The sequence below is a fragment of the Geotrypetes seraphini genome, chromosome 7 (assembly GCF_902459505.1).
Source record: "Geotrypetes seraphini chromosome 7, aGeoSer1.1, whole genome shotgun sequence".
NCBI classification, from domain to species: domain Eukaryota; kingdom Metazoa; phylum Chordata; class Amphibia; order Gymnophiona; family Dermophiidae; genus Geotrypetes; species Geotrypetes seraphini.
The window spans coordinates 135,971,373-135,997,299 of record NC_047090.1 but is presented as its reverse complement, the minus strand read 5'-3'; the positions used below and the strand labels follow the sequence as shown (position 1 = coordinate 135,997,299).

General features: G+C 41.8%; 1 protein-coding gene across 7 annotated transcripts in view; it reads right to left on the bottom strand.

The window, feature by feature from the left end:
- GNG2 (G protein subunit gamma 2) overlaps positions 1–25,927 on the bottom strand; it is a 139,625-nt gene that overhangs the window by 53,043 nt on the left and 60,655 nt on the right. Inside the window, exon 2 of one of the 7 annotated variants that reach the window (XM_033953019.1) lies at positions 22,310–22,380. The exons of the other annotated variants lie outside the window; for them this stretch is intronic. The gene's annotated coding sequence lies outside the window, so the exon portion shown is untranslated. The remainder of the gene's footprint in view (positions 1–22,309; positions 22,381–25,927) is intronic. 7 annotated transcript variants of the gene reach the window in all.

Genomic DNA, 25,927 nt, shown 5'->3' with positions numbered 1-25,927 from the left:
GCCTGTGCCTTCGCCAAACGTATCTCTCTCTTGGCTTCTTTCAGTTTCACCCTGTAGTCCTTTCTGCTCTCCTCTTCTTGGGTTTTTTTATATTTCATGAACGCCAACTCTTTCGCCTTTATTTTCTCAGCCACTAGGTTGGAGAACCATATCGGCTTCCTTTTTCTTTTGTTTTTATTGATTTTCTTCACATAAAGGTCCGTAGCCATTTTTATCGCTCCTTTCAGCTTAGACCACTGTCTTTCCACTGTCTTTCCACATAAGTGCCACTATTCTATAAACTTGGCACGCAACTGCCAAGTAGAATCACTTTACTGTATTTTAGTACACATATATAAGGGGGAGGGGAAATTTCCTAACAGGGCATCTATGCAAAAATTCTTGAAAAGGTCTATTTTATGTAGGCATCTCTGCACCTTTTATAAATCTACTGCCAGTAACAGGCAAATTTACTTCCGCTCCAAAGAACAGAACATAAGAACATAAGAATTTGAAATACCGGAGCAGTATCCTTTTTCCAACAGTGGCCAACCCAGGTCACAAGTGCCTAGCAATATCCCAATCAGTAAAATAGATTTCATGCTGCTTATTCTAGGAATAAGCAGTGGATTTCCCCAAGCCATCTCAATAATGGCCTTTGAACGTCTTTGTTAGGAAATTATCCAAACCCTTTTTAAACCTTGCAATGCTAACTGATTTCACCACATTCTTTGGCAACAAATTCCAGAGTTTAATTACACGTTGATAAAGCAATGTTTTCCCTGGTTTGTTCTAAATCTGCTACTTAGGAGCTTCATCGTATGCCCCCTAGTACTAGTATTTCTGGAAACAGTAAACAAAGTTAATGGTTGGTTTATTTGTCTTCATATATGCTGCCTTTCCTTCAAAAATAGCAAAGCAGTTTATATAACAAAACAGGAGCACCATTTGAAACATAGATAAAGACACAACAAGAGTAGGCCTATGTAAGAATAAAACTAAAATGAAATTGCATTAACAACTAAGAGGCGAAGAGTGATCGCACAGCATCGCTCCTGCATCAGTCATTGAAAACCTTCTTAAACAAAAATCTTTTGAGTGCGGCCCTGAATATCATCTTAAACGACACTTACTCATATCAAACTAGTGTCACTCCTACCCACACCACATAAGCATTGCATTTCAGTGGCATGTCATTTATAAGTACTCAAAATAATTAGCATTTTGTCTCTTGAACTAAAACACCCATGATGTGACTCATATTTACTCATGGACTTTGGCAGCTGTGAACATAAACGACAAACCTATATTTAAATAACAGCTGTAATTTCCAGAACATCATGTCTCCATGCTTAGCTTTCTGGCCCCACATCTCACGCATTAGAGATTAAAGAAGCCGTAGGGGGCCAACAAAATCTATAATTGGCATAAACAGCTACTTTCCAAGACTTAAGTGTTTTAAGCAGTGGGTGAGCAAGAAAACACTCTAGATTAATGCGACTTTCATGCACAAATGCACGCAGTATATAAGAGATTGGATTTAGAAGGGCAGACAGAAAGGCCACAATTCTCTAAATGGCACCTAAAACTCAGTGGGTTGCTTAAGCATGATTCTATAGAATTGAGCAACCTTTTAACCCCATTGTATTATGTAACATCTTTCTTCTCTCATGTATTCTTTCACCATGTTTCTCCAATTCATGATGTAACTTCCTTCTTCTTGTATTTTGTAATTCGCTGATTGTCCAGCCTTCTTTCTATGTGAACCGCCTAGAAGTCAGTTTGACTATGGCGGTATAGAAAAATAAAGTTATTATATTTATTATTACCTATGGACCGGCGGAAATAAAATAATTATTTTGTGGACCGGCAACAGTCCGCAGACCGGCAGTTGAAGAACACTGGGCTAAGTCATGGGCCAGACCCCGCCCATCTCCACTCAATCTCCGCCCCAGACCCCGTCTCCATAATAGTGCTAATTGTAACACCATTTTTTCCATTCATTTTTCAAAAATACACACACACACAATATAATCGTATTAACAATACATAATGGTTAACCACAAAATTGAACTACACAAAGCACACTATATGCTTCTCAATATTCATTCCTACCAGAACGCAGATAACCCCATGCAAACATGGGACCAAAAACTAAAAGCACTAATATGTACAAACAAACCCTAAGATATGCAAGATTCTGCATGCAGTACAACCCCAGAGGAAAAGAAACAAATGCATTTCTTCCTGAACAGACAGCTGATGTAAAATCAATCACTATATTAAAAACTAAAATCATTCCCCCCTACCGTTGTTGTCTCCCTCCCTCCATGCTGTGCTTTGCCTTCTGGCCTGCTCCCTGGTGTTATCTCCAGGCCGGCTCCCTCTTCCTCAGTGCTGCAGGTTCCAAAGCCGTGGGCAGCAGCAACTCGCGCGTCCTGCCCTTATCTGGAAGCCTTCCTTCTGACGTTGCGACGTCAGAGAGAAGGCTTCCGGTTCAGGCGCAGGATGCGCGTAGAAGCCTCTGCCCACGGCTTTGTGCACTGCAGCACTGGAGAAGAGGGAGCCGGCCCAAAGACAACGCCGTATCAATCATACCGTGGACCAGCGGCTGAAGAGCACTGTCTGGAGCCTGATGAACGTGCTGGCCCTGTGGACCGGCAGGAAATTTCTGCGGACCGGCACTTGTCCACGGACCGGTGGTTGAAGAACACTGCTTTATAGAATAGAGCTTAGTGGCACCTCAAAGGGGCTTAGATGTTGCTAAGCATCCTGAGTGCCCTTAAGTCCAAAACAGGCAACTACATGACAAGTATGCCCACAATCCGCCCTCTAACCACACCTACTTTCTGGTAGGCACCTTAGAATAGGCACTTACTGCAAAGTTGTAGGTGCCTACCAAGTTAGGCACCTACCATCCAATTAAGTGCAATTTAAGTCTAATACAAGGTGCTAAGTGCTCATTATCAGCATCGATTAAGCCTTCTAAATAAAGTTAAAACATCTAGATCAGTTAATAAGCCAATCTAGGTGCCTAACTTTAGGCATCATTTGTAGAATCTGGTCCAGATAGTGTAAAGGAATCTTAGAGGATCAAACAATTCATCTCCTACTTCCACACGGGAACCTTGTACCTAGACCATCCTGAATAACTGTTCATCTATTTTATCCTTAGAAAGGATTTCCACTGATGGATTTAGTTAAGAGAAATCTTGCCTCATCAATCTACTGCATTTTTTTTTGAAGGGGTGAATAAACATGTGGATAAAGGTCAGCCAGTTTATACTGTATATTTGGATTTTCAAAAGGTATTTGACAAAGCACCTCATGAAAGACTTCTGAGAAAATGAGAAAGTCTTGGGATAGGAGGGATGGATTAAGAACTGGTTAAAAGATAGAAAATAGAGAGTTGGTTTAAAGTCAGTGTTCTCAATGGAGAAGGGCAAATATTGAGGTTCCCCAGGGGTCTGAGCTGGGACCGCTACTTTTTAATGTATTTTATCAGTGATCTATAAATGGGAATAACTAGTGAGATAATTAAATTTGCAGATGACACAAAGTTGTTCAAAGTTCTTAAATCGCAAGAGGATTGTAAAAAGTTGCAAGAGGACCTTGTGAAACTGGGCATCAAAATGGCAGAAAATGTTTACTGTGAACAAGTGCAAAATGATGCATGTGGGAAACAGGAACCTGAACTATAGCCATGTGATGCCTGGTTCCATGTTAGGAGTCACTGCCCAAAAAAAGGATCAAAACGTCATCGTTGAGGATACATTGAAACCCTCAGTTCAGTGTGCGGTGGCGGTGGCTAAGAAAGCAAATAAAATGTTAGGATTATCAGGAAAGGAAAACAAAGATGAAAATTTTATAATGCCCTTATATCGCTCTGTGGTACGGCTGCACCTTGAATACTGTATGCAAATCTGGTCACCTTATCTTTATAAAGATATAGCGAAATTAGTAAACGTGCAGAGAAGGGCAATGAAAATGATAAAAGGGATGAGACGACTTCCCTATGAGGAAAGGCTAAAGTGGCTAGAATTCTTCAGCATGGAGAAAAGACGGCTCAGGGGTGATATGTTAGAGGTCTATAAAATACTGAGTGGAGTGGAAAGGGTAGATGTGAATTGCTTGTTTTCTCTTTCCAAAAATATTAGGACAAGAGATGAAGCTATTAAGTAGTAGATTTAAAACAAACTGGAGAAAATATGTATGTACATGCACAATATGTAATGAAACTCTTGAATTCATTGCCGGAGAATGTGGTGGAATCAGTTAGCTTAGTAGGGTTTAAAAAGGTTTGGATAATTTCCTAAAAGAGAAGTCCATAGACAATTATTGAGGTGGTTTGGGGAAATCCACTGCTTATTCCTAGGATAAGCAGCATAAAATCTGTTTTACTGCTTGGGACTCTGGCCACTGTTGGAAACAGGATACTGGGCTTGATGGACCTTCGGTCTGTCCCATTATGGCAATTCTTATGTTCTTACATTTTTACCATTTTCTGGAATTCCCATCCCAAAAAATTCAGTTTTATCCTTGTTTGGTTTTAATTTCCAAGATTTTGTCCAAGTCTCTATGCAAGTAAAACAATTTTCTGACTGTAGTTAATGATTTTGAAATATCAGATAGAATCAGAACAAATCATCAGCAGCATAAATTTTAAAAATGTGCATTCAAATCAGATAAATGTGTGCCCAAAGACAACACAAAAATAATATGAAAAAAAAGAGAAGGCAACAGGGCAATCTCTGTGCAACTCAACAAATCGCATTCCCAGAAGAAAATTTCCACACTTTAGATCCAGTATGATGAGAACCCCTGACATCCTATCTAAGCCACTTCAGAGCCTCATTCTAGATTTAGATACTACCCACATGGCTGTGCTCTGGTGTCCACCATCAGAAAGCTGCTGTGAGTAGACCCACAAACGTGACCTGGTTCAGCAGAGGCTTGGAGCATGATGAGCAAGACAGAGAGCAGAGAGTGTCAGTCATGCACCAAGATCTGAAGTATGAAACAAACAAAAAAAACATTTCACGGAATAAAAGCAAATCAGCCACTTATAAGTTCTGCTGTCACCAGCCTTAAAAAACCAGAAATGAGCAGTACAAGCCAGAGAGCAGAGCATCGAGGATCAAAGCCTTAAATCTGTATTCTTTCTTCAGCACTTAACACATATGAAAAATTTGATGGACTTAGCATGTCCGACACTTGTAAACAATGCTAATTACCAAGGTTAAAACATGTTCACAAAAAAACTGAAAGTGGGAAAAGCAAAATAAGGAATTAGTAGGATGATAAGGAAAACTGGGTGCAGAGGAATAGCAGGTAATATGTACAGAATATGTGGAGAAACTAAAAAATATAACTTAGTTGTCTCTTCTCCCTTGAAAATAGGAGGCTGAGAGGGGACGTGATCGAAATATTCAAGATACTGAAAGGAATAGACTCCAAGAGAACGAGAGGGCGCACTCTAAAGTTAAAAGGGGATAGATTCCGTACAAACGTAAGGAAGTTCTTCACCCAGAGTGGTGGAAAACTGGCATGCTCTTCCGGAGGCTGTTATAGGGGAAAACACCCTCCAGGGATTCAAGACAAAGTTAGACAAGTTCCTGCTGAGCCAGAACGTACGCAGGTAAGGCTAGTCTCAGTTAGGACACTGGTCTTTGACCTAAGGGCCGCTGCGGGAGTGGACCCCTGGGCACGATGGACCACTGGTCTGACCCAGTAGCGGCAATTCTTATGTTCTTAAGATTTGCTATAACTGCATTTCTACAGTTGAAGAGAGTCCACTGCAGGAATCCCACACCAGTGAGGTCAGTGAAAAGCATTTTCCTGCTAAAAAAAAAAAAAAGGAAAAAAGAATACAAAAGTAAAAACATCTTCGTCATGACATGAACTGAATTCTATATATGGCACCAAAAAAAGGTGTTATTCTATAAGCTGCGCTTAAAGCTAGGCATGCTTTATAGAATAGCACTTATGTCTGGGAACCATGACTAAATTTAGGTGTGCAAAACAAAGCAAAACTGCAGAAACCCATACAATGATGTGGGCTAAGTTTTTATTGCATCAAAAGCGGTTAAAAGCAGCACATTGAAATACACCAGGGGGCCCGACACGGTCCGTGTTTCGGAAAACACGCCTTCATCAGGGGTCCCAAATAAAACGGAAGTCAGTTGAAACCGCCAATAAACTATAGCCTGTGAAGGTAACGAACGCCAAAGGTCGGTCTGTGTGTAGGTTGCTGCGCAGTTTATTGGCGGTTTTAACTGACTTCCGTTTTATTTGGGACCCCTGACGAAGGCGTGCTTTCCGAAACACGGACCGTGTCGGGTCCCCTGGTGTATTTCAATGTGCTGCTTTTAACCGCTTTTGATGCAATAAAAACTTAGCCCACATCATTGTATGGGTTTCTGCAGTTTTCCGTTGTTTTGCTTTCTGTATCCTTCACTGCAGATCTGCTTGGTTCTTCTTCCTTCTCTTTTAAATTTAGGTGTGGCCATTGGCAACAATGAAAATGTGGTGGAAATAATGTCCATGTCTAAATTTAAGCGTGGAGGCCCTAATTCTGTAATTATGTGCATAATTTAAAGGAACACCCCCTGATCCACTCATTTATATGCCCCCTTTTGATTTGTGCCTAAATTTACATGCATGTCCCTTAATTGATTCTAATTAACATTGCTTGTTAAAATGCCTCTTAACGGCACTAATTAGCTTGTTATTCAATTAAATTGCACATGTGTGCAATTTCAGTGCTTATTATAGATTTATTCAATTTTCTATACTATTTTCCCAAGGGAGCTCAGGATAGTTTACATGAATTTATTCAGGTACTCAAGCATTTTTCCCTGTCTGTCCCGGTGCCTCACAATCTATCTAATGTACCTGGGGCAATGGGGGGGATTAAGTGACTTGCCCAGGGCCACAAGGAGCAGCGAGTGTGGGTTTGAACCCACAACCTCAGGGTGCTGAGGCTGTAGCTTTAACCACTGTGCCACACTCTCCCCAATTAGGGGGTAAAACACATATAGACTAATTATCTAAGCCCTTAACACAGGATATGCAAAACAGTCCCAAAATTTGGGTGTCACACAATGCTTCAGCACTACTCAATATTTAAAGGACACTATTTAACCTGACAATCACTTGTCAACTATGTTCTTGTTTACCTCTGAGCAGATCCCAGACCCACACAACAAAACCAGGGGGTTAGTTTAGTTTATTATAAAATTTTCATGGTGTATCAAGTTGACATACAATAATAAAAGACAATAGCAAATGAAAAAACTAAGCACATAATCAACACGTTCAATAGCGTGTAAACTCATGGAAACACTAATTAAGCATAAATTAGATACGGTCTTGAATGAGGGGAATTTCCGGGACCCCAGTCAACATGGATTCACCAAGGGTAGGTCCTGCCAGTCCAATCTTATCAGCTTCTTTGACTGGGTAACAAGAAGGCTGGACTCGGGAGAGTCCTTAGACATCATATACCTTGACTTCAGCAAGGCTTTTGACAGCGTCCCACACCGCAGACTGCTGAACAAGATGGAATCGATGGGGTTAGGAGTAACACTAACTGCATGGGTTAAAGATTGGCTAAGTGGCAGACTTCAGAGGGTGATGGTTAACGGTACCCTCTCCAAAACGTCGGAAGTGACCAGCGGAGTGCCGCAGGGCTCAGTCCTGGGTCCACTCCTCTTCAACATATTCATTAGGGATTTGACTCAAGGGCTTCAAGGTAAGGTAACCTTATTCGCTGATGATGCCAAACTATGCAATATCATAAACGGCTACAATCTGCAGAATACTATGGAACAGGACCTCCGTACTTTAGAAAGTTGGTCCTCTGTCTGGCAGCTGGGCTTCAACGCCAAGAAATGTAAGGCCATGCATCTCGGAAATGGAAATCCATGCAGAACTTACACCTTGAATGGAGAAACTTTGACCAAGACTACAGCAGAACGAGACTTGGGAGTGATCATCAGTGCAAACATGAAGACTGCTAGTCAAGTGGAGAAGGCTTCATCTAAGGCACGGCAGATGATGGGTTGTATCAAGAGAAGTTTCGTCAACAGGAAGCCTGAGGTCATGATGCCATTATACAGAGCCATGGTGAGACCTCATCTAGAATACTGTGTGCAATTTTGGAGGCCACATTACCGTAAAGATGTGCTCAGAATTGAGTCGGTTCAGCGGATGGCCACCAGGATGGTCTCGGGGCTAAAGGGTCTCTCGTACGAAGAGAGACTGAACAAATTGCAGCTCTATACTCTCGAGGAGCGTAGGGAGAGGGGAGACATGATTGAGACATTTAAGTACATCACGGGACGGGTCGAGGTGGAAGATGATATCTTTCTTCTCAAAGGACCCTCGAACACAAGAGGACATCCGCTCAAACTCAGGGGAGGGAAGTTTTGTCCCCGCAGTAAAGGATTTTCTGTGAGTTGCCTCCCTTCCTACCCCTCTGGGTCAGCAGCCCTCCTCCCCTCATGAGTCCAGCAGCCACCCTCCCTCCTATCGCGGGTTGAACAGACCCCCCCCCACCCTCGCACCCAATGCATTCTCTGCCGATGGGGATTCCATTTATAAACAGGCCCTCCTCCGCCAAAACCGACCCAGAAGGCTTCCCTCCAATGTCAGAGCTGATGTCGGAGGGAACCCTTCCGGGAAAGTCATGAATCCCAGTTACCTCAACGGTCCTCCTTCCAGCTGGGCTGCTTCTTCCTGCCTTTAGCGGTACTTGTTTGCAGAGACCTGGATTGGTAGCATGGAATGTTGCTATTTATTTATTCATTTTTAAAGGCCTTCCTCCCCAGGAGCCCAGAACGGGTTACAAGGATACATACACAAAGTTTTCAGGAACAGAGATACGAGTCAATAACATACTACAGGATCAAAACACAAAGCTAAAGAAACAATATACAACTTATAGGGAATGTAACTAAGAACACATGCTTTGCAGAATCTAAGAAAATAAATCATAGAGTCACGAATGGGTATTAACATATCTGCAGTGAACAGTAGCAGGCTCAAGTGTTCTGAGGTAAGGTACGTCAAAGCATGGTCTATCAAAGTTTGAGACCAGAATTGATCCGGTCCATGAAACTAAACTAAACTAAACTAAACCTTAGGTTTGTATACCGCATCATCTCCGCAAGCGCAGAGCTCGGCACGGTTTACAGAGGTTAGGAGGAAAAGGAAACTACAAAGATGGATATGGGAGAGGGAATAAGAAGATAGGGAGGGAACAGGGTACTAGAGAACGAGGGGTGATTATATTTTTGAAAAGAGCCAAGTTTTCAGATGTTTACGGAAGGATTGGAAGGAGCTAACATTTCTGAGCGGGGATGGGAGGTTGTTCCAGAGTTCCGTGGTTCTAAAAGGGAGGGATGTTCCAAGTTTTCCCGCGCGGGATATACCTTTTGTAGATGGGAAAGATAGTTTCAGTTTTTGGGAGGATCTAGAGGAGAGTGGGTTAGAGGAATTCCAAAGGAGTGGGATAACGGGGGGTAGGATGCCATGTAGAATCTTGAAGGATAAGCAGGCACATTTGTAGAGGACTCTGGAGTATACTGGGAGCCAGTGAAGCTTGGAGAGGAGAGGGGAGACGTGATCAAACTTGCCCTTTGTGAAAATAAGCTTGGCCGCGGCGTTCTGAATTAGTTGAAGTCTGTGGAGGTTTTTCTTAGTTAGGCATATATAGAGGGAGTTGCAGTAGTCCAGTCTGGAGAGGATGGTGGATTGAACGAGGATGGCGAAATGAGAATGGTGAAAGTAGGATCTTACTTTCCTCAACATATGGAGGCTAAAGAAGCATTTTTTTACCAGGGAGTTGAGGTGATCACTGAAGGAGAGGGAGGAGTCTAGGATGAAGCCTAGGACTTTGCTTGAAAACTCGAGCTGGAGAGTGGGGCCGGAAGGTAGTGGAATGGAGGAGGGTAAATGGTCTGAAATAGGGCCGAGCCAAAGTAGTTTTGTTTTGGACTCATTTAGTTTCATTTGTACAGATTGGGCCCAGGATTGGAGGTTCGTGATACATGAGGATATGTTTTCGGTGAGGTTAGAGAGGTTCGAGTCGGTCTCAAGGAGGATGAGGATGTCGTCAGCGTAGGAGTAGAGAGTTTCTAGGGGGGATAGATGAAGTAGTTTCAGAGAAAAGAAACATGTTTATTGCTTTCTGGAAGGTCAGTAGGTTTTGTCCAGATACTAGGGACCTTGATTGGCCACCATGAGAATGGGTTACTGGGTTTATGTTCTTATGGGTTAACTTATCCTGTTAATGCACATTAAGGGCTAGATTCATTAACTCTGAATCAAAAATAAGTGCCCATTATAGAATAGCAATGATAGCCCATTTCAGCGCCCAAATTCAGGCACCAGGACTTACACCAGCTGAAACCAGGTATAATTCCCAGTGCCCTGGTATTCTTTAACACTGGGTGCAAATTTTAGGAATGTCCCTGAGTCGCCCATGTGCCTTACATGACCACACCCCTTTTGGGTGGCACACTATAGGATTTTGGTGCAAATTGGTATATAAAAGCAGATAGCAATGTGCTTGCAAATCCAAATTGGTGCTAATTAGCACCCAATTTGCACTAATTGGCTTATGTAAAACCCAGGGGTAAATGCAAAACTTTGGCCACTTAATAAATGAGAGTAAACATGGCAGAGTTATGTTCAAATCTCAGCACGATTGGGCAGGGGCTCAAGTCGAATCTGCACAGGTCATTCCTTATGCACAGGACTGGTTGGAATACAATCATTCCTTTTCAGTTGTACACTTTACGGTTAAACACTAATGTGTAACAAAATTTCAACTTTAAAATTTTAGAAACCGGTTAAGGATATATGTTTCTCCACAGTTGCAAAGTAGTAAAAAAAATAAGTACACCCTTAGGAGGAGAAAATTAAAATGCTACAAAAATTATTAAAAGCATTTTATGATTGTTAAATTATGTATAGAAACATAGAATATGACGGCAGAAAAGGGCTGTAGCCCATCAAGTCTGCCCACGCTAATGACCCACCCCCAGACTTCATCCGGCTAGAGATCCCACATACATATCCCATTTCTTTTTGAAATCGAGCACGCTGCTGGCGTTAATCACCTACAATGGAAGTTCATTCCAATGATCGACTACCCTTTCGGTGAAGAAATACTTCCTGGCGTCGCCATGAAATTGCCCACCTTTGATTTTCAGCGGATGACCTCTTGTGGTTGAAGGTCCTTTAAGAAAGAAGATATCGTTTTCCACCTCGATGCGGCCCGTGATATATTTAAAAGTCTCAATCATATCCCCCTCTCTCTACGTTCCTCGAGCGAGTATGGTTGCAGTTTATTCAGTCTTTCCTCATATGGGAGGTTTTTGAGTCCTGAGACCATCCTGGTGGTCATTCGCTGAACCGACTCGATTCTCCGCACATCTTTTTGATAATGTGGTCTCCAGAATTGAACACAATATTCAAGATGAGGTCTCACCATGGATTTGTACAGGGGCATTATGACTTCGGGCCTCCGGCTGACGAAACCTCTACGGATGCATCCCACCATTTGTCTAGCCTTGGATGCAGCTTTCTCCACCTGCTTGGCAGTTTTCATGTCTTCACTAATGATTACTCCCAAATCACGTTCTGCCCTAGTCCTAGCTAAGGTCTCACCATTCAGAGTGTAAGTTCTGCACGGGTTTTTGCTGCCAAGGTGCATGACCTTACATTTTTTGGCATTAAAGCCTAGCTGCCAAGTTGAGGACCAATGTTCCAATAAGAGCAGGTCTTGTTCCATAATGTAGGGCAAGGTGCTGTTATCTACTATGTTGCATAGTTTGGCGTCGTCGGCGAATAGTGTTATTTTACCTTGAAGCCCTTGAGTCAGGTCTCTTATGTATATGTTGAAAAGGATCGGTCCCAAGACCGATCCCAGTAGCACTCCACTGGTCACCTCCGATGTATTGGAGGAGGTACCGTTAACCACTACCCTCTGGATTCTACCGCTTAACCAGTCATTGACCCATGTCGTCAATATCACTCCCAATCCCATCGAAGTCATTTTGCTCAACAATCTGTGGTGCGGGACGCTATCAAAAGCTTTGCTGAAGTCCAAGTACACGACATCTAGAGACTTCCCCATATCCAGTTTCCTTGTAACCCAGTCAAAGAAGCTGATCAGATTGGATTGACAGGACCTTCCCTTTGTGAATCCATGCTGCTGGGGATCCTGTAGATTCTCCTCGGTCAGAATCATATCTAATTTGTGTTTAATAAGTCTTTCCATGAGTTTGCTCACTATTGAGGTGAGACTGACCGATCTGTAATTCGCAGCCTCCGTTCTGCAACCTTTTTTGTGCAATGGAATGACGTTAGCTGTTTTCCAGTCCATGGGGACTTTTCCGGTACTTAGGGAAAGATTGAATAGCACGGATAGCGGTTCCGCCAGGACATCACACAACTTCCTAAGAATCCTGGGGTGTAGATTGTCCGGTCCCATGGCTTTGTTCACCTTGAGTTTTGATAGTTCGCCATGGACGCTGCTGGGTGTAAACTTGAAATTTTGAAACGGGTCTTCCGAGGTTTGCCTTGCCTGCAGTTGTGGACCGGTCCCCGGCGCCTCACAAGTAAAGACTGAGCAAAAGTATTCATTTAGTAGTTTGGCTTTATCAGAATCCGTTTCTGCATAGGTCCCGTCTGTTTTCTTGAGGCGTACTATCCCATCTGTGTTTCGTTTCTTGTCGCTAATGTATCTGAAGAAGGATTTATCCCCTTTTTTAATGTTTTTCGCTAGTTGTTCTTCTGTTTGAATCTTGGCCTCTCTGGCTGCCGCTTTGACTGCTTTAGACCTGGTCAGATAGTCTTCTTTTGCCACCCTGTTTCCAGTATGCTTGTAGGAAATAAAAGCTTTTTTCTTTTCCTTGACAAGATCCGAGATCTCTGCAGAGAACCACTGGGGCTTGTTCTTCCTCCGTCGTTTGCTTACTGTTTTTGTATAGCGGTTTGTTGCCTCATGCAAGGTGCATTTCAGGATTGACCACATAGCCTCTACATTATTGGTTTCAGCTTGGTTTTGTAGCGCCTGATGGACGAAGTCTCCCATGCGTTTAAAGTCAGTGCCCCGAAAGTCGAGGACCTTTGTTGCTGTGTTTGATCTAGTGAAGCCTATCTTGATGTTGAACCATACCATGTTGTGGTCGCTGGAAGCTAGTGTATCACCCACCGAAACTTTTGAAACGCTTTCTCCGTTGGTGAGTATCAGGTCCAGTGTCGCCTGATCTCTGGTGGGCTCCAGCACCATTTGTTTGAGTCGCGCCCTTTTTATGGAGGTTAAAAGCCTTCTGCTGCCGCTGGTAGTAGCGGAAAGTGTCTTCCAATCAGCATCAGGCATATTGAAGTCCCCTAGCAGAACCGTGTCCCCGCGTAAAGTGATGTTCTCAATGTCTTTGATTAGTTCCATATCCCTGTCTTCCTGCTGTTTTGGGGGCCTGTATACTACACCCAGATACAAGCATTTTTCGTTTCCTCTGGCCAGGTTCACCCAGAGTGATTCCCCGGTGTAGTTGACATCTGTGATTCTGGTGACTTTGATGTTTATCTCTAGTGTATAGTGCTACCCCACCCCCTATTCTTCCCTCTCTGTCCCGACGAAGTAAGTTGTATCCTGGTATAGCCATGTCCCACCCATGTGAGTCTGTGAACCAAGTCTCAGATATCGCTATTACATTGAGGTCAGCGTTCGTTATCTCTATCTCTAATTCTAGAATTTTATTGCCTAAGCTGTGTGCATTAACATAGTAGTAGTGCTTCCTTCTAGAAGATAGTAGGGAGAATTACCAGGAACATCAGCTTTTTCAGATCAACTGTCTAGAGAAGCTTTTGGGGTTCACCGATTCATTTTGTCTGCATGATTTTTCTTTTTTTTTTGTTGGTTTGCGTCCTCTTCAATTCTGTTGTGTGTTGCTTTACTATGGATTTTTTTTTTTATTATTGTAAGTCACCTTGAACAAAGCTTTTGCTAGGCATACTATAAATTTATATAAGTAAATATATAAATTTATATAAGTAAACTAAGCACAGTACCGGGTAGAGCTTTGGATTCTTGCCCAGAAATAGCTAAGGAAAAAAAAAAAAATTAATTTAAATTGAATCAGGTTGGGCAGACTGGATGGACCATTCGGGTCTTTATCTGCTGTCATCTACTATGTTACTATAAAGGAGGTTAGCAAGATAGTGTTTAAAGAAATGAAATGGGTTTTTCGTGCTGTCAGCCTTGGCCTTTCTAGAACATAAGGAAAACCATAAAACTCACACCCACATATTTTTACAGGAAGACTTGTCAAGAAATCTCTCTCCCTCCCCACTTCCCGGGAATATACCAGTCCTGGCATGTCTCACTGGAAACCGTGGCTCTCATAATGGGGGAAACATCTGTTCTTACAGCTCCAAGCATATGACCCATAATTAAGAGGCACAGACAAAACCGGCAATTTTATGCTAATTGCCAAAGTTGATCACTTTTCTGAAATGCCTTTTTTCTTCAAGCCTGAGGTACAGAGAAAACGCAATTGTTTTATTTCTAGAAGTTTACTGACAAATGAATGTCAAATGTTTTTTTAACACCTAATGGTAGATTCAGGTCATATTCTTCACGGGCCCCAGGAAGTAAATAACGGAAAATAAAAGCACCTACTCAAAAAAATTTGGAATATTCAACATAATCTGAAATAAGATATTCAGGATATGAAAGAAGCACCAGCACATGCTCTATTAATAGAAGCATTAATTCTGCCTGATCAAACCTCTAATTTCCCAGCTGCATGTTTGAGCTCTTCTGTAGGCCATCCTTACAGCTTGGCTGCAGATATGAAAGCCCGACTGTGAACTCTTATTGATTTAAATGGTCGCCTATCTGACTACATCCAATATGTATTAACACAAGAGGGGCAGAAGTTCAAAGGGAGAATTACTATACGAGATGATCCATCCCTGTTCCCAACAATCTATCCTTCTTGTACTAGGGACAGAGTACTGAGATGTCAATGCCTTATTATCCTACAAAGGATGAAGACTGAATTGCAGAGCTGGAAGATAAGCAGGACTGATGCAGTCAGGAGAAATAGTTCATAAACTTAACAAGGCAGACTCGTGGAAAGCTACTGGTTATCCATGGGGGTAAGCAGCATGGCATCCTGGCAGGTCATGACCTGAATTGGCCACTGCCAGAAAATAACCACACTGGGTCAGACCGAGTTCTGATCAAGCCAAGTGTTCTATGTTCTTATGTTTGTGAAGGATTGTTTCTCTTTAGAAGGTGTACCCTTTATCCATAGGATGGTGTGCTTTTCATGGTTTCCACCAGATCTTTAGATGCTGTAATAGATTGAAGCATCTGACCTGATTTTCCATTTTGTATCCAGGTAGATGACTGTCTCTTTGTGTTAAATCCCCCCTCCTATTATTACTGGGGTTGCACCATCTTCTAAAAGTAATGCCACCATATAGTGAAAAAAAAGAAAGGAAAGGGGATAGTAACGCAGGTTGCCAAGTGAATGCTTTTGCTAGTCCATATTACAATTGGGGATGAGTCACTACTTTATTTCTTAGAATTGTTTTGTTAAAGTATCATTCCTTCCGATTATGGAATTGTCTCTCCACAGTGAGGACTATGCAAAGAGTCTTGATAATGATGGGAACCGTTAATTTGTTTATATATTTTTTTATGTTGTGTTCAGTATGTATTTTGTTGAAATATGAATAAATGATAAAAAAGGACATCTATTTTAGGAATATATACATTAAACAGGCAGACTTGCTAGTTACTGCAAGGACGGATGGGTTACACCGTGCGTCCTTTCTGTATTAGAATGCTGAGGCAGCGGACAGAGTTCAAACAAGCGTGGGCTGAACACAGAGGATCTCTAATCAGAAAATAATGGGTATACATTGAAGGAACTAAGACCAGTACTGGGCCTGTGTCCCGTATATGAACATTCAGTTGAGGCCGGGCCGGGGAAGATTTCGATGGCTGGGATGGTTAAGATGGGCTAGAGTGAGCTTTGATGGAGACTCCAGTAGATACAACCTAAGCACACTACAGGGCTCTGGGTTTCTGGCCCAGAAATATCTAAGAAAAAGGACCCTTTAAATAATTAATTTATGGAGCATGTATGGTTGGGCAGACTGGATGGACCACTCGGGTCTTTATCTGCCGTCATTTACTATGTTATTATGACCATTGGTTTGACCCAGTAAGGCTATTCTTATGTTCTTTATTCCTGGTGAGAAATGGACAGATGGCCTTTATTCTTTTTTTCTGGGAGAACTGGCTGTTATTTTCCTTGTATTTTAAGAGAAAACTAGTAGCAGGTCTGAAGAAGCAGCTTGTTAGAAATGTTCAAGGATTACCAGCCTAGACTCCATGGTTAAGAGCAGCAGACCAACAGAATAACACATATTTCCGATGGTCTTAGGCAGTGTTCTTCAACCGCCAGTCCGCAGAAATTTTCTGTCCGTCCACAGGGCTGGCACGTCCATTGGGTCCCAAGACAGCATTCTTCAGCTGCCGGTCCATGGTACAATCAACGCGGCGTCTTCGGGCCGGCTCCCTGAGTGCTGCAGAGCACAAAGCTATGAGAAAAGGCTCCTACGCACCGCCTGCACCTGAACCAGAAGCCTTCTCTCTGATGTCACAACGTCAGAGGGAAGGCTTTCAGATGAGGCGTGGGACGTGCGCGAGGAGCCACTGCCCATAGCTTTGTGCAATGCAGTACTCGGGGAACTGGCACGAAGACACTGCGTTGATTGCACAATGGACCGGCCCAAAGATAACACCGGGGTCAGGCCAGAAGGCAAGGCACATGGAGGGAGAGAGACAACAACGGTAGGGGAAATGCTTTTTTTTTAATTTAGTGATTGATTTGTCTGTTCAGGAAGAAATGCATTTGTTTCTTTTCCTCTGGGGTTGTACTGCTTGCAGAGTCTTGCATCTTAGGGTTTATTTGTAAATATTTGTACTTTTATTTTTTGGTCCTGCATTTGCATGGGATTATCTGTTTTCTGGTAGGAATGAATGTTAAAAAGCATACAGTGTGCTTTGTGTATTTTAATTTTGTGGTTAACCATTATGTGTTGTTAATACAACTATATTGTGTGTATATATGAAAAATGAATAGAAAAAATAGTGTTACAATTAGTACTATTATGGGGGCGGAGTCTGGGGCGGAGATTGAGTGGAGATGGGCACGACTTAGCCCAGTATTCTTCAACTGCCGGTCCGCGGACCGGTTCCAGTCCGCAAAATAATTATTTTATTTCCCGCGGGTCCATAAGTGTCAAAAAGAACACTGGTCTTAGGAACCGAGACACCGCTCCTCTATCCGTCTCCAGACGGGTCCGCCCGCATGCAGCTACGCCCACATACATTTATTTGTAATTAGAAATAAATATTTCACAATATATAATTACATATTGTTTTTGTGATTAATCACTATGCTTTAATTATGTTCAATTTGTAACAATGAAAATACATCCTGCAAATCAGATATTTACATTACGATTCATAACAGTAGCAAAATTACAGTTATGAAGTAGCAACGAAAATAATTTTATGGTTGGGGGTCACCACATGAGGAACTGTATTAAAGGGTCGCGGCATTAGGAAGGTTGAGAACCGCTGGTTAAGAGACACTTATCTAGGAAGCTGCAGCTGTAAACTGGTGCTTCATAACCTTTTTTTTTTTTTTTGAGTGGGAAGGGAAGATTTCTTTGTTCCAGTTTGGACTTCTGCAAGAAAAAGGATCTGATGAAAGTTCAGCTTTAGCATAAGGCAATCTGTTTAAATAATTGCCTTATACTGTATATGATAAGACTCTAAAACAGTGTCTCTCAAACTGTGTGCCCTGAAGAGATTCTGGCTGTGCTACTAGAGATTCCAGAATTTTTAAAAATTCCCTTCAATAGATGACATGTATGTTGTGTATTCAAGAGTCTGTTAATGTTATGTCTGTGTGCGTAAGGCTACAACCGCCCAGACAAACATCATTCTTTGATGTTATTGGTCCTTGAAAACTAACAGCAAATAATTTTAGTTTTTTATGCTGTAAGTTATTCTAACTTGAACAACAAAGCAATTAAGGCTTTGCTAACGTTTGGATCTTCTTATTAGAAAATGACATGAGGAAAAAATTTTTCCCCGTCATCGCCCTGTCCCCGCGACTATTATCCCCACAGCATCCATACAAGCTTCAGTACTGCAATATTTAGCTTATTCCTTCCTTATAAATCAAAGTTCTGGGTGATATAAATTTTTATAAACACAATATACTACTTTATCCTAAAGCAAAAAATAAATAGAATTTTTTTTTTCTACCTTTGTTGTCTGGTTTCTGCTTCCCTCATCTTCTCATTCAATTCCTTCTATCCACTGTCTGTTTTCTCTCTGCATCTTCCATTTGCTCTGTTACTGTGCCTCTCCCTTCACCCCCCCTCCCCAATTGGTCTGGCACCCATCTTCTTCCCTGTGCTCCTCCATAGTTTGGCATCTCTGTCTTCTCCCCACTCTCTCTTCCTCATTTCCCTTCAGCGTCTTCTGCCCACTCTGTCTTCCCCCATGTCCTTTCAGCATCTGTTCCTTTCCTCCACCCCCCTTCCCTCTCGCCACCTCACCGCCCTTCGACACACCTCGCGCAGCCCCCTCCCTCCTTCCTACCTACCCGAATCTATCTCTCGCCCTCCCCTTTACCTTTGCGGCGCATTTTGAGTAACTTCTTCAAAGCCATCGGAGCCTGCAAGCAGTAGCGTGTGTGTGTGGATGGAAGCTTCTCTTCCGACGCAACCGGAAGTTGCGTCAGAGGAGAAGCTTCTGTCCACACACGCACACTACTACTTGCAGGCTCCGACGGCTTTGTGAAGAAGTTACTCAAAACGTGCCGCAAAGGTAAGGAGGAGGGAGGGAGGGAGATAGATTCATGTAGGTAGGAAGGAGGGAGGTGACTGTGTGTGTTCCCTTCCATAACTGCGAGGACAAGGCCATTCACCATTCCACGGGGTGGTGGATGGCCTTGTTCCCATACCCGCAGTGAGCACTTTTTCCCCCCTCACCGTAACAGCCACTGTGTCATTCTCTACTTCTTATCTTTGAGAACTTGGATTTTAAGCTCCTACAGAGATCGAAAAAAAAAAAAATTAAAAAAAAAAAAGAGAATGACTACAGATGGTGGGTGAAGAAATGCGTGTTTGCTTGTCGACTATTGAGTCACATTTTGAGATAATTACACTAAAAAATAAGCACATCCATCACATTGATTAGCAATTCTATCTACTTTACCTTCAATATTGTTACAATTACCCATATATAGCTTAAAGAACTTTAAATAAATAACGTTCAGATTTTATTTTTTGTTGGTTTTGCAATTTTATCATTTCCATTATAATGTGCCGCGTAAAACATTTGCCCTGTTAATGTGCCGGAGATAAAAAAAAAAAAAAAAAGGTTTGAGACACACTGCTCTAAAGAACCATTTTTCTGTTTTCCATGACCAAACTTTTCTATATTTTTGGCTTCAGTAAAGTCACATTTGGTTTGGAAATGAAGCTTAACGTGCGAGACTGTGTGGATTCCTTGTGCCCAAAACACTGACTCTCCACACCACGTGAGAAACCCGATTGCAGTATCTCGAAGGTGACCCCTTGACAATTACATGGAGGACACTATACAAAGAGATTATGCAAGTTTCAATTAATTTTCTGCTCAGTTTAACAAAACTTAGCAAATATGCCCAGCTTATGGAAATCATGCCAGGTTACATCAGCAAGAAAAGAATCCCAGATGACCAGCCCTGTTCATCAGGGGCCTCAGAAGAGTTGCTTTAATTAAGCCTGCACTGCACAGACCAACTAATTCATTAATGGTAAGCACCTGAAGCACACAGCTCATGTGAATCTATTTCATATTCCAAAAGCATAGCACATACCAACCCACACATTACCCACAGTATTGAAAATGGGCCCCTTAGGCTTTAAGAAACGCATCATTTCTAAATTCAGGCTCATATTTATTTCTTGGGATTTATTAACTGCCTTATGATTCATCCACAGCTATGTACAGCACATACAGCTTAATAACCTGGAACACAAAAGTCCAGGATACCAGAGTGATGAAGGATGAACACAATGTGACACCACTTTGGCACACAAAATTAGATTTATTAGATGAACATAAACCCAATGTGGTCATGTTTCAGCAATTGCCTGCATCAGGGGTATTTTTATGTTTATTAAAACTTGATACACCACTGAATGTAAAGTTCAGCACATATATACCGTATTTTTTGCTCCATAAGACTCACTTTTTCCACCCCCAAAAAGGGGGTGGAAAGTGAGTGCGTCTTATGGAGCAAAGATAACCCCCCCTCTCGGTTCCCTTTAATAACACCACCCACCCACCAGCCCTTCCTTTAAAACAACCCCTGCCCGTCCGCTCTTCCTTTAAAACATCCCCCGCCCCGCAGTACCTTTTTAAACACCTCCAAAGCCTGGTGGTCCAGCAGTGTATGGGCTGGCAGGAGCGCGCTGTCTGCGTTGCTTCCTGGGCCCGTCCCGCTTTCTGAATGGCTGGGTCAGTTCTTGCGGAACTCACTGCAGCCATTCAGAAAACGGGGCGGGCCCAGGCATCAGCGCGCTCCTGCCGGCCCGTATACTGCTTATGTGATACCCAACCTTTCTGGAAGAGCGCAGCTGTTGGAAACAGAGCCATGATGAGCATGCGGCATGGAGCGCACTGTGAGATAAGTCATCTGCGTGTGCCTGCTCGTGGTTGCTCCACTGTGCTGGAGGGGCGGACTCAGCATATAAAAGGTGAGGGCACAAAAATGGGGCTAGGTCAGTTCAGTGATGGGGCGAAGATGGTATAGTAAGGAGATAGGATGCGTCTGTTGTGTAGAGGACGTAACAAGGAATAGGGTAGTACAAGGAGAGGATGGTGATGGAGGGATTCAGGAAGGCAGTTGGATGATGGAGTTGAATATACAGGTTGAAGATGGGATGAAAGAGAGGATCAGTGCAACTGCAAGGAAGATAGGACTGTGCAAGGAGCAGATGGGGAGAGGGTACAGGGTGGTGGGACAGGGTACAGAGCCTGGGGGGAGGGAGGACAGGGTGCACAGCCTGGCAGGGAGTGTGGGGGTTGGGTGCAGAGCCTGGCAAGGAGTGTGGGGTTGGGTGCAGAGCATGGCAGGGAGTGAGGGAGGAACAATTTGGTTCAGAATGTTTTTTTTCTTGTTTTCCTACTCTAAAATCTAAGGTGCGTCTTATGGAGCGAAAAATACGGTAAGCTGGTAGACTATTCCAAAGATATGGAGAAAGAAAAAAAATAAGCAAATTTGCATGTGGTTTCATAATGAGCTAGTGTAGGTGATGGAAATACCAGCCGATTAGAATCCAAAAAGCGCAAACTTCGTGCTGGTGTATAAGGTATAGTAATTCTAAAATAAGGAGGCTGCCCAACATGCAAAGCTTTAAAAGTCAAGCATAAAATCTTAAAATAGCATCTATATTGCACTGGGAGCCAATGAAGTTGAATCAGCAATAGAGAAAAATGGTCATAATTTAGCTTTAGAGAGAAATTTAGCTGCAGAATTCTGCAATGTTTGAAGGCGACGTAGACAAACAGAAGAGTGTGTGATGCAGTGGTTAGAGCTACACCCTGAGGTTCTGGGTTTGAATCCCGCACTGCTCCATGTGACTCTGGGCAAGTCACTTAATTCCCATTGCCCCAGGTACATTAGATAGAGAGTGAGCACACTGGGACAGTTAGGGAAAAATGCTTGAATACCTGAATAATTTGTAATCCATATAGAATTGTAGGATACGCAGAATATAAATTATAAAAAACAAAAATCAAACCATGGTATACCGAGTTGCAATAATCAATCCTAGAAATAGCAAACACATGTAAGAGAGTATGCAGTACCTTAAAATCCAAATAAGAACTTACAAAACGAATATGTCTCAACCAGTAAAACCCCTTTTAAGGACTTGAGAAACCTGTTTATCAAAAGATAAAGAGGAATAGACTATCACACCAAGATAAGGAAATGAAGTAACAGGAATAAGATCAGTTCCAAATAAACTAATTTTATGAGTTGATGGCAAAAGCGATCCTGAAATCCAACAAACTGTAGGGTTAAGTACTAAAGCATTAAGGAGATACTGGAAACATGAGTAAAATATCATCAGCGTAAATAAAAGATTTAATATTATGATCTTGAATTAAAGTGGCCAATAGTCTAAGAAAAATATTAAACAACAAAGGTGATAAAAATCGAACCTTGCAGAATGCCCCAGTCCAAAGGAATCAATGAAGAGAATGGAATAGAAGATGTCGATACTTGAAATTGCCTGTTGGTAAGAAAAGATATAAACCATGCTAACACTTGTCCATCAATACCTATTGATTTCAAACGCGAAAGTAATAATGAATGATCTACTAAGTCAAATGCTGAACTAAGGTCTAAAGAAAATAAAAGCACTATTTTTACCAGCTTCTAAATCTGAATGGAGATCGCTATTTAATGCTGTTATCAGTGGCATAGTAATAGAGGAGGGGCGTGGTCCACCCTGACCCTGATCTATTGACATCCTGCCCTCACGACTCCTTCGTTGTGTGATTTTGTTTCGTCGTTGAGGCCTGTCCTTGGCTTCCGATTCAGTAATCTAATTGTGAGCCATATGGAAACACATTGCATTCATCCTCCATTATCATACACCTTGAACTTTGTTCTCCAGGCCATTTTGTTGATCACTGCTTCAGCTTTACCTCTTATTTCAACCTGTACCTGCTGCACACAGAAGAACAAAACCTTACAATTTTGTTAACTGTAAAAGGAACAAAAAAAAAGCAAGAATATAATCCGAGAAGTAAAGTCTGAGATGGCAAACTGAATGCTTGTATTAGGAATAACATGACAAGCTTTAAATATAGTCTTGTAAGATTGTGGTAGCCAATGTAGGATGGGTGTGATGTAGTCATGTCACTTGTAGCCCTCTGTCAGTCATGCATGAGTTAGTACTAGTACAGATATTTTATGGTTTGACCAGTGTTATCACAGCATGGACCACTGTGGACAGACTTGTCTTTTCAAAATATGGAGCAGATTCATTGTTGCCACAAGTAATTAGAAACAATTTTTAATGATTGTTTGAATTTGCAGCATTAAAGTAAGTGACGAGTCTAGCAGTATCTCAAGATTCCTGACCTGTAATTGAACAGGAGATTCATACTTCCCAAGAATCTTTTTTTTTTTTGGTTGGATTTAAGCAGTTTGGGTTTTTTTCCTCATTTCTGAGTGAGAGCTTGCTCAAAGCTATAGATCTGGTTCAATGAGACATAGAAGTTTGTGCTGGACAGGGGTCAGGAGGGCATACTGTTATTCATAGGCCTTTGGGATTTTTTTTTAGCGCTTCCTCTGTGACCTGGTTGAATAAGTCCAAGATGGCTGTGCATGGGGGGAGGGGTAGAGAAGAAGGGAGATCTCTCATTACAAACACAGCTACACACATTTCACCTTATAATAATTAAGCATTTATTCTCAGAGACACTACTGTAGTTAAAACTCCAAAGTGTGGCTTTGTCCCAGCCAGAATTCAATTAGATTGACCCTGCTCTATATAGACTGGGATGATATTTAAGTGTAGTTACAGCTAACTCTTTGTAACTCGAGTCTTCACTAATGCCCATTTTATGATAAAGGCCTACTGTTAAACTGAACAGAATGTGCTAAAAATGCTCTCATTGGAATTAAAATGAAAATCACTATAACACAAGGGCCTTTTTTTATTCCATAGAAACAGTTGAGCTGAGCACAGATGAGTATTAGACTTCTCAAATGTGCAGGCCTAGATCTCCAAATAGAATAAGTTTCAAAGTCACAAGACATGTTATGTTGCGTACATGTGTGCTAGAATGTGTTTCAAAGCCTCAGTGGAAATGGATGGGGGGGAACCCCAGCTCATTTACTGAAAAGAGAAGAAAACAACCATTGTTACTGACTGGATCTCTGGTCATTAAGATCATTTACTACCGTACATGCAATACATTTTTTACCAACATAAAAATACAGAGCTATAGCTTGAGAATTTAAGAGTCAATCAAGTAAGCCATCCATGGTATTATTATTTTTAATGGATTTTATTCTTTTCATGGTGGGGGGGGGGGGGATTCTTTCAGAAAATGTTGAAAATGCAACTGTTTGTTAATGCCTTTCTGTTTTAGTTTTGTTGAAACCTGATCTGCAAGCATCTGTATATGGAGTTTAAGTTGATTTGTGTATAATTTTGTAAACTACATAGTTAATATGCGGTATATAATTTTTTTAAATTAATGAATATATTTATTATGTATGATATTTTAATTTCTTTTCTTTCTTAATTTAACCTGCTTAAGAAATAATCTGGCTCAGGACAGGGGATAATACAGGACCGCAATAAATATATCAATAAGGAGTCGTCCTTGTCATTATAAAACAGATTCACAATTTCTTTCACATAAAATACCATAAGGATGTTTCTTGATTTTCAAAATCTGAAGTTATAAAAATCAGCATATCCTACCCATCCAATACGTTTGAAGTGAGTTGCAGAAAGCAAAAAATGAATCAATCATTAGAACATAAATCACAGTCTGAAGCTAAAAAGCTCAGTTATAAGAATGTCTCAACATGTCTGTGAAAAAACCCAAACCAGAAATTTCTCTAAATATAATTAAACAACCCATTCCAAAGGGGTGGGGGGAGGGGGCGAACATTGAAAAGTCTCTGGAGGGAGACTTAGCTTTCTGAATTGAATATTACAGCAGCAACTTCAAAAGAATGACCTAAAAAAGCTCAAATTGGGCAATCAGAAGAATGATATCACTCTAGGGGCAGCCATGCCATTGACCAATTTAAAAATCATCAGTATAACTTTATACGTTAATTGATAGTGAACAGGCAAACAGTGAAGTTCAATAATGCTTGGTGTAGTATAAGAAGTGCCTCTCCTGGGTCAGACCGGAGGTCCATCGCACCCAGCAGTCCGCTCACGCGGCGGCCCGACAGGTCCAGGACCTGTGTAGTAGTCCTCTATCTATACCCTTCTAACCCCTTTTCCTTCAGAAAATTGTTCAATCTCTTCTTGAACCCTAATATCGTACTGTGTCCTATCACACCCTCTGGAAGTGCATTCCAGGTATCCACCACCCGTTGGGTGAAGAAAAACTTCCTAGCATTGGTTTTGAATCTGTTCCCTTTCAACTTTTCCGAATGCCCTCTCGTTTTTGTTGTTTTTGAAAGTTTGAAGAATCTGTCCCTCTCCACTTTCTCTATGCTTTTCATGATCTTATAGGTCTCAATCATGTCCCCTCTAAGTCTTCTCTTCTCCAGAGAAAAGAGCCCCAGTTTCTCCAGTCTCTCAGTGTATGAGTCTATGAGCTACCTTACCTCCCCAACAGAATTCTGGGCACCAAATTCTGTACCTCTTGTAACTCTTTGATAGTTGCAACCAGGAATCTGACCAAAATCTGACTGGCATAATTAAAACAGAGGAAGAGAAATATGTAAGCTTATAAAGAGCAAAACCAAAGAAGAATCCAACAAGGTCTGCAGAAGAAGTCGAACAATGACAACAAAGGGAAGGACTGCAGAATTGATGTACAAGGCACAGGAACTTTATTGGAGTCAATAAACTTGTATTGTCCAAAAAGTGGTTCTCATCTATAAGACGACAGGACGTGGCACGGTCCATGTTTCGAAAACACTCCTTCCTCAGGGGTTCAGGATGTACAATGCCTCATTTATTGAGAACCATATAATGTAAAGCAATTGGCATCAAATTCTTGTTTTCCTTTGTCTGGGATACTTCCCCCACTCTGGCCTGGGACTTCAGGCTCCTTTCCTTCCTCCCATCCTCT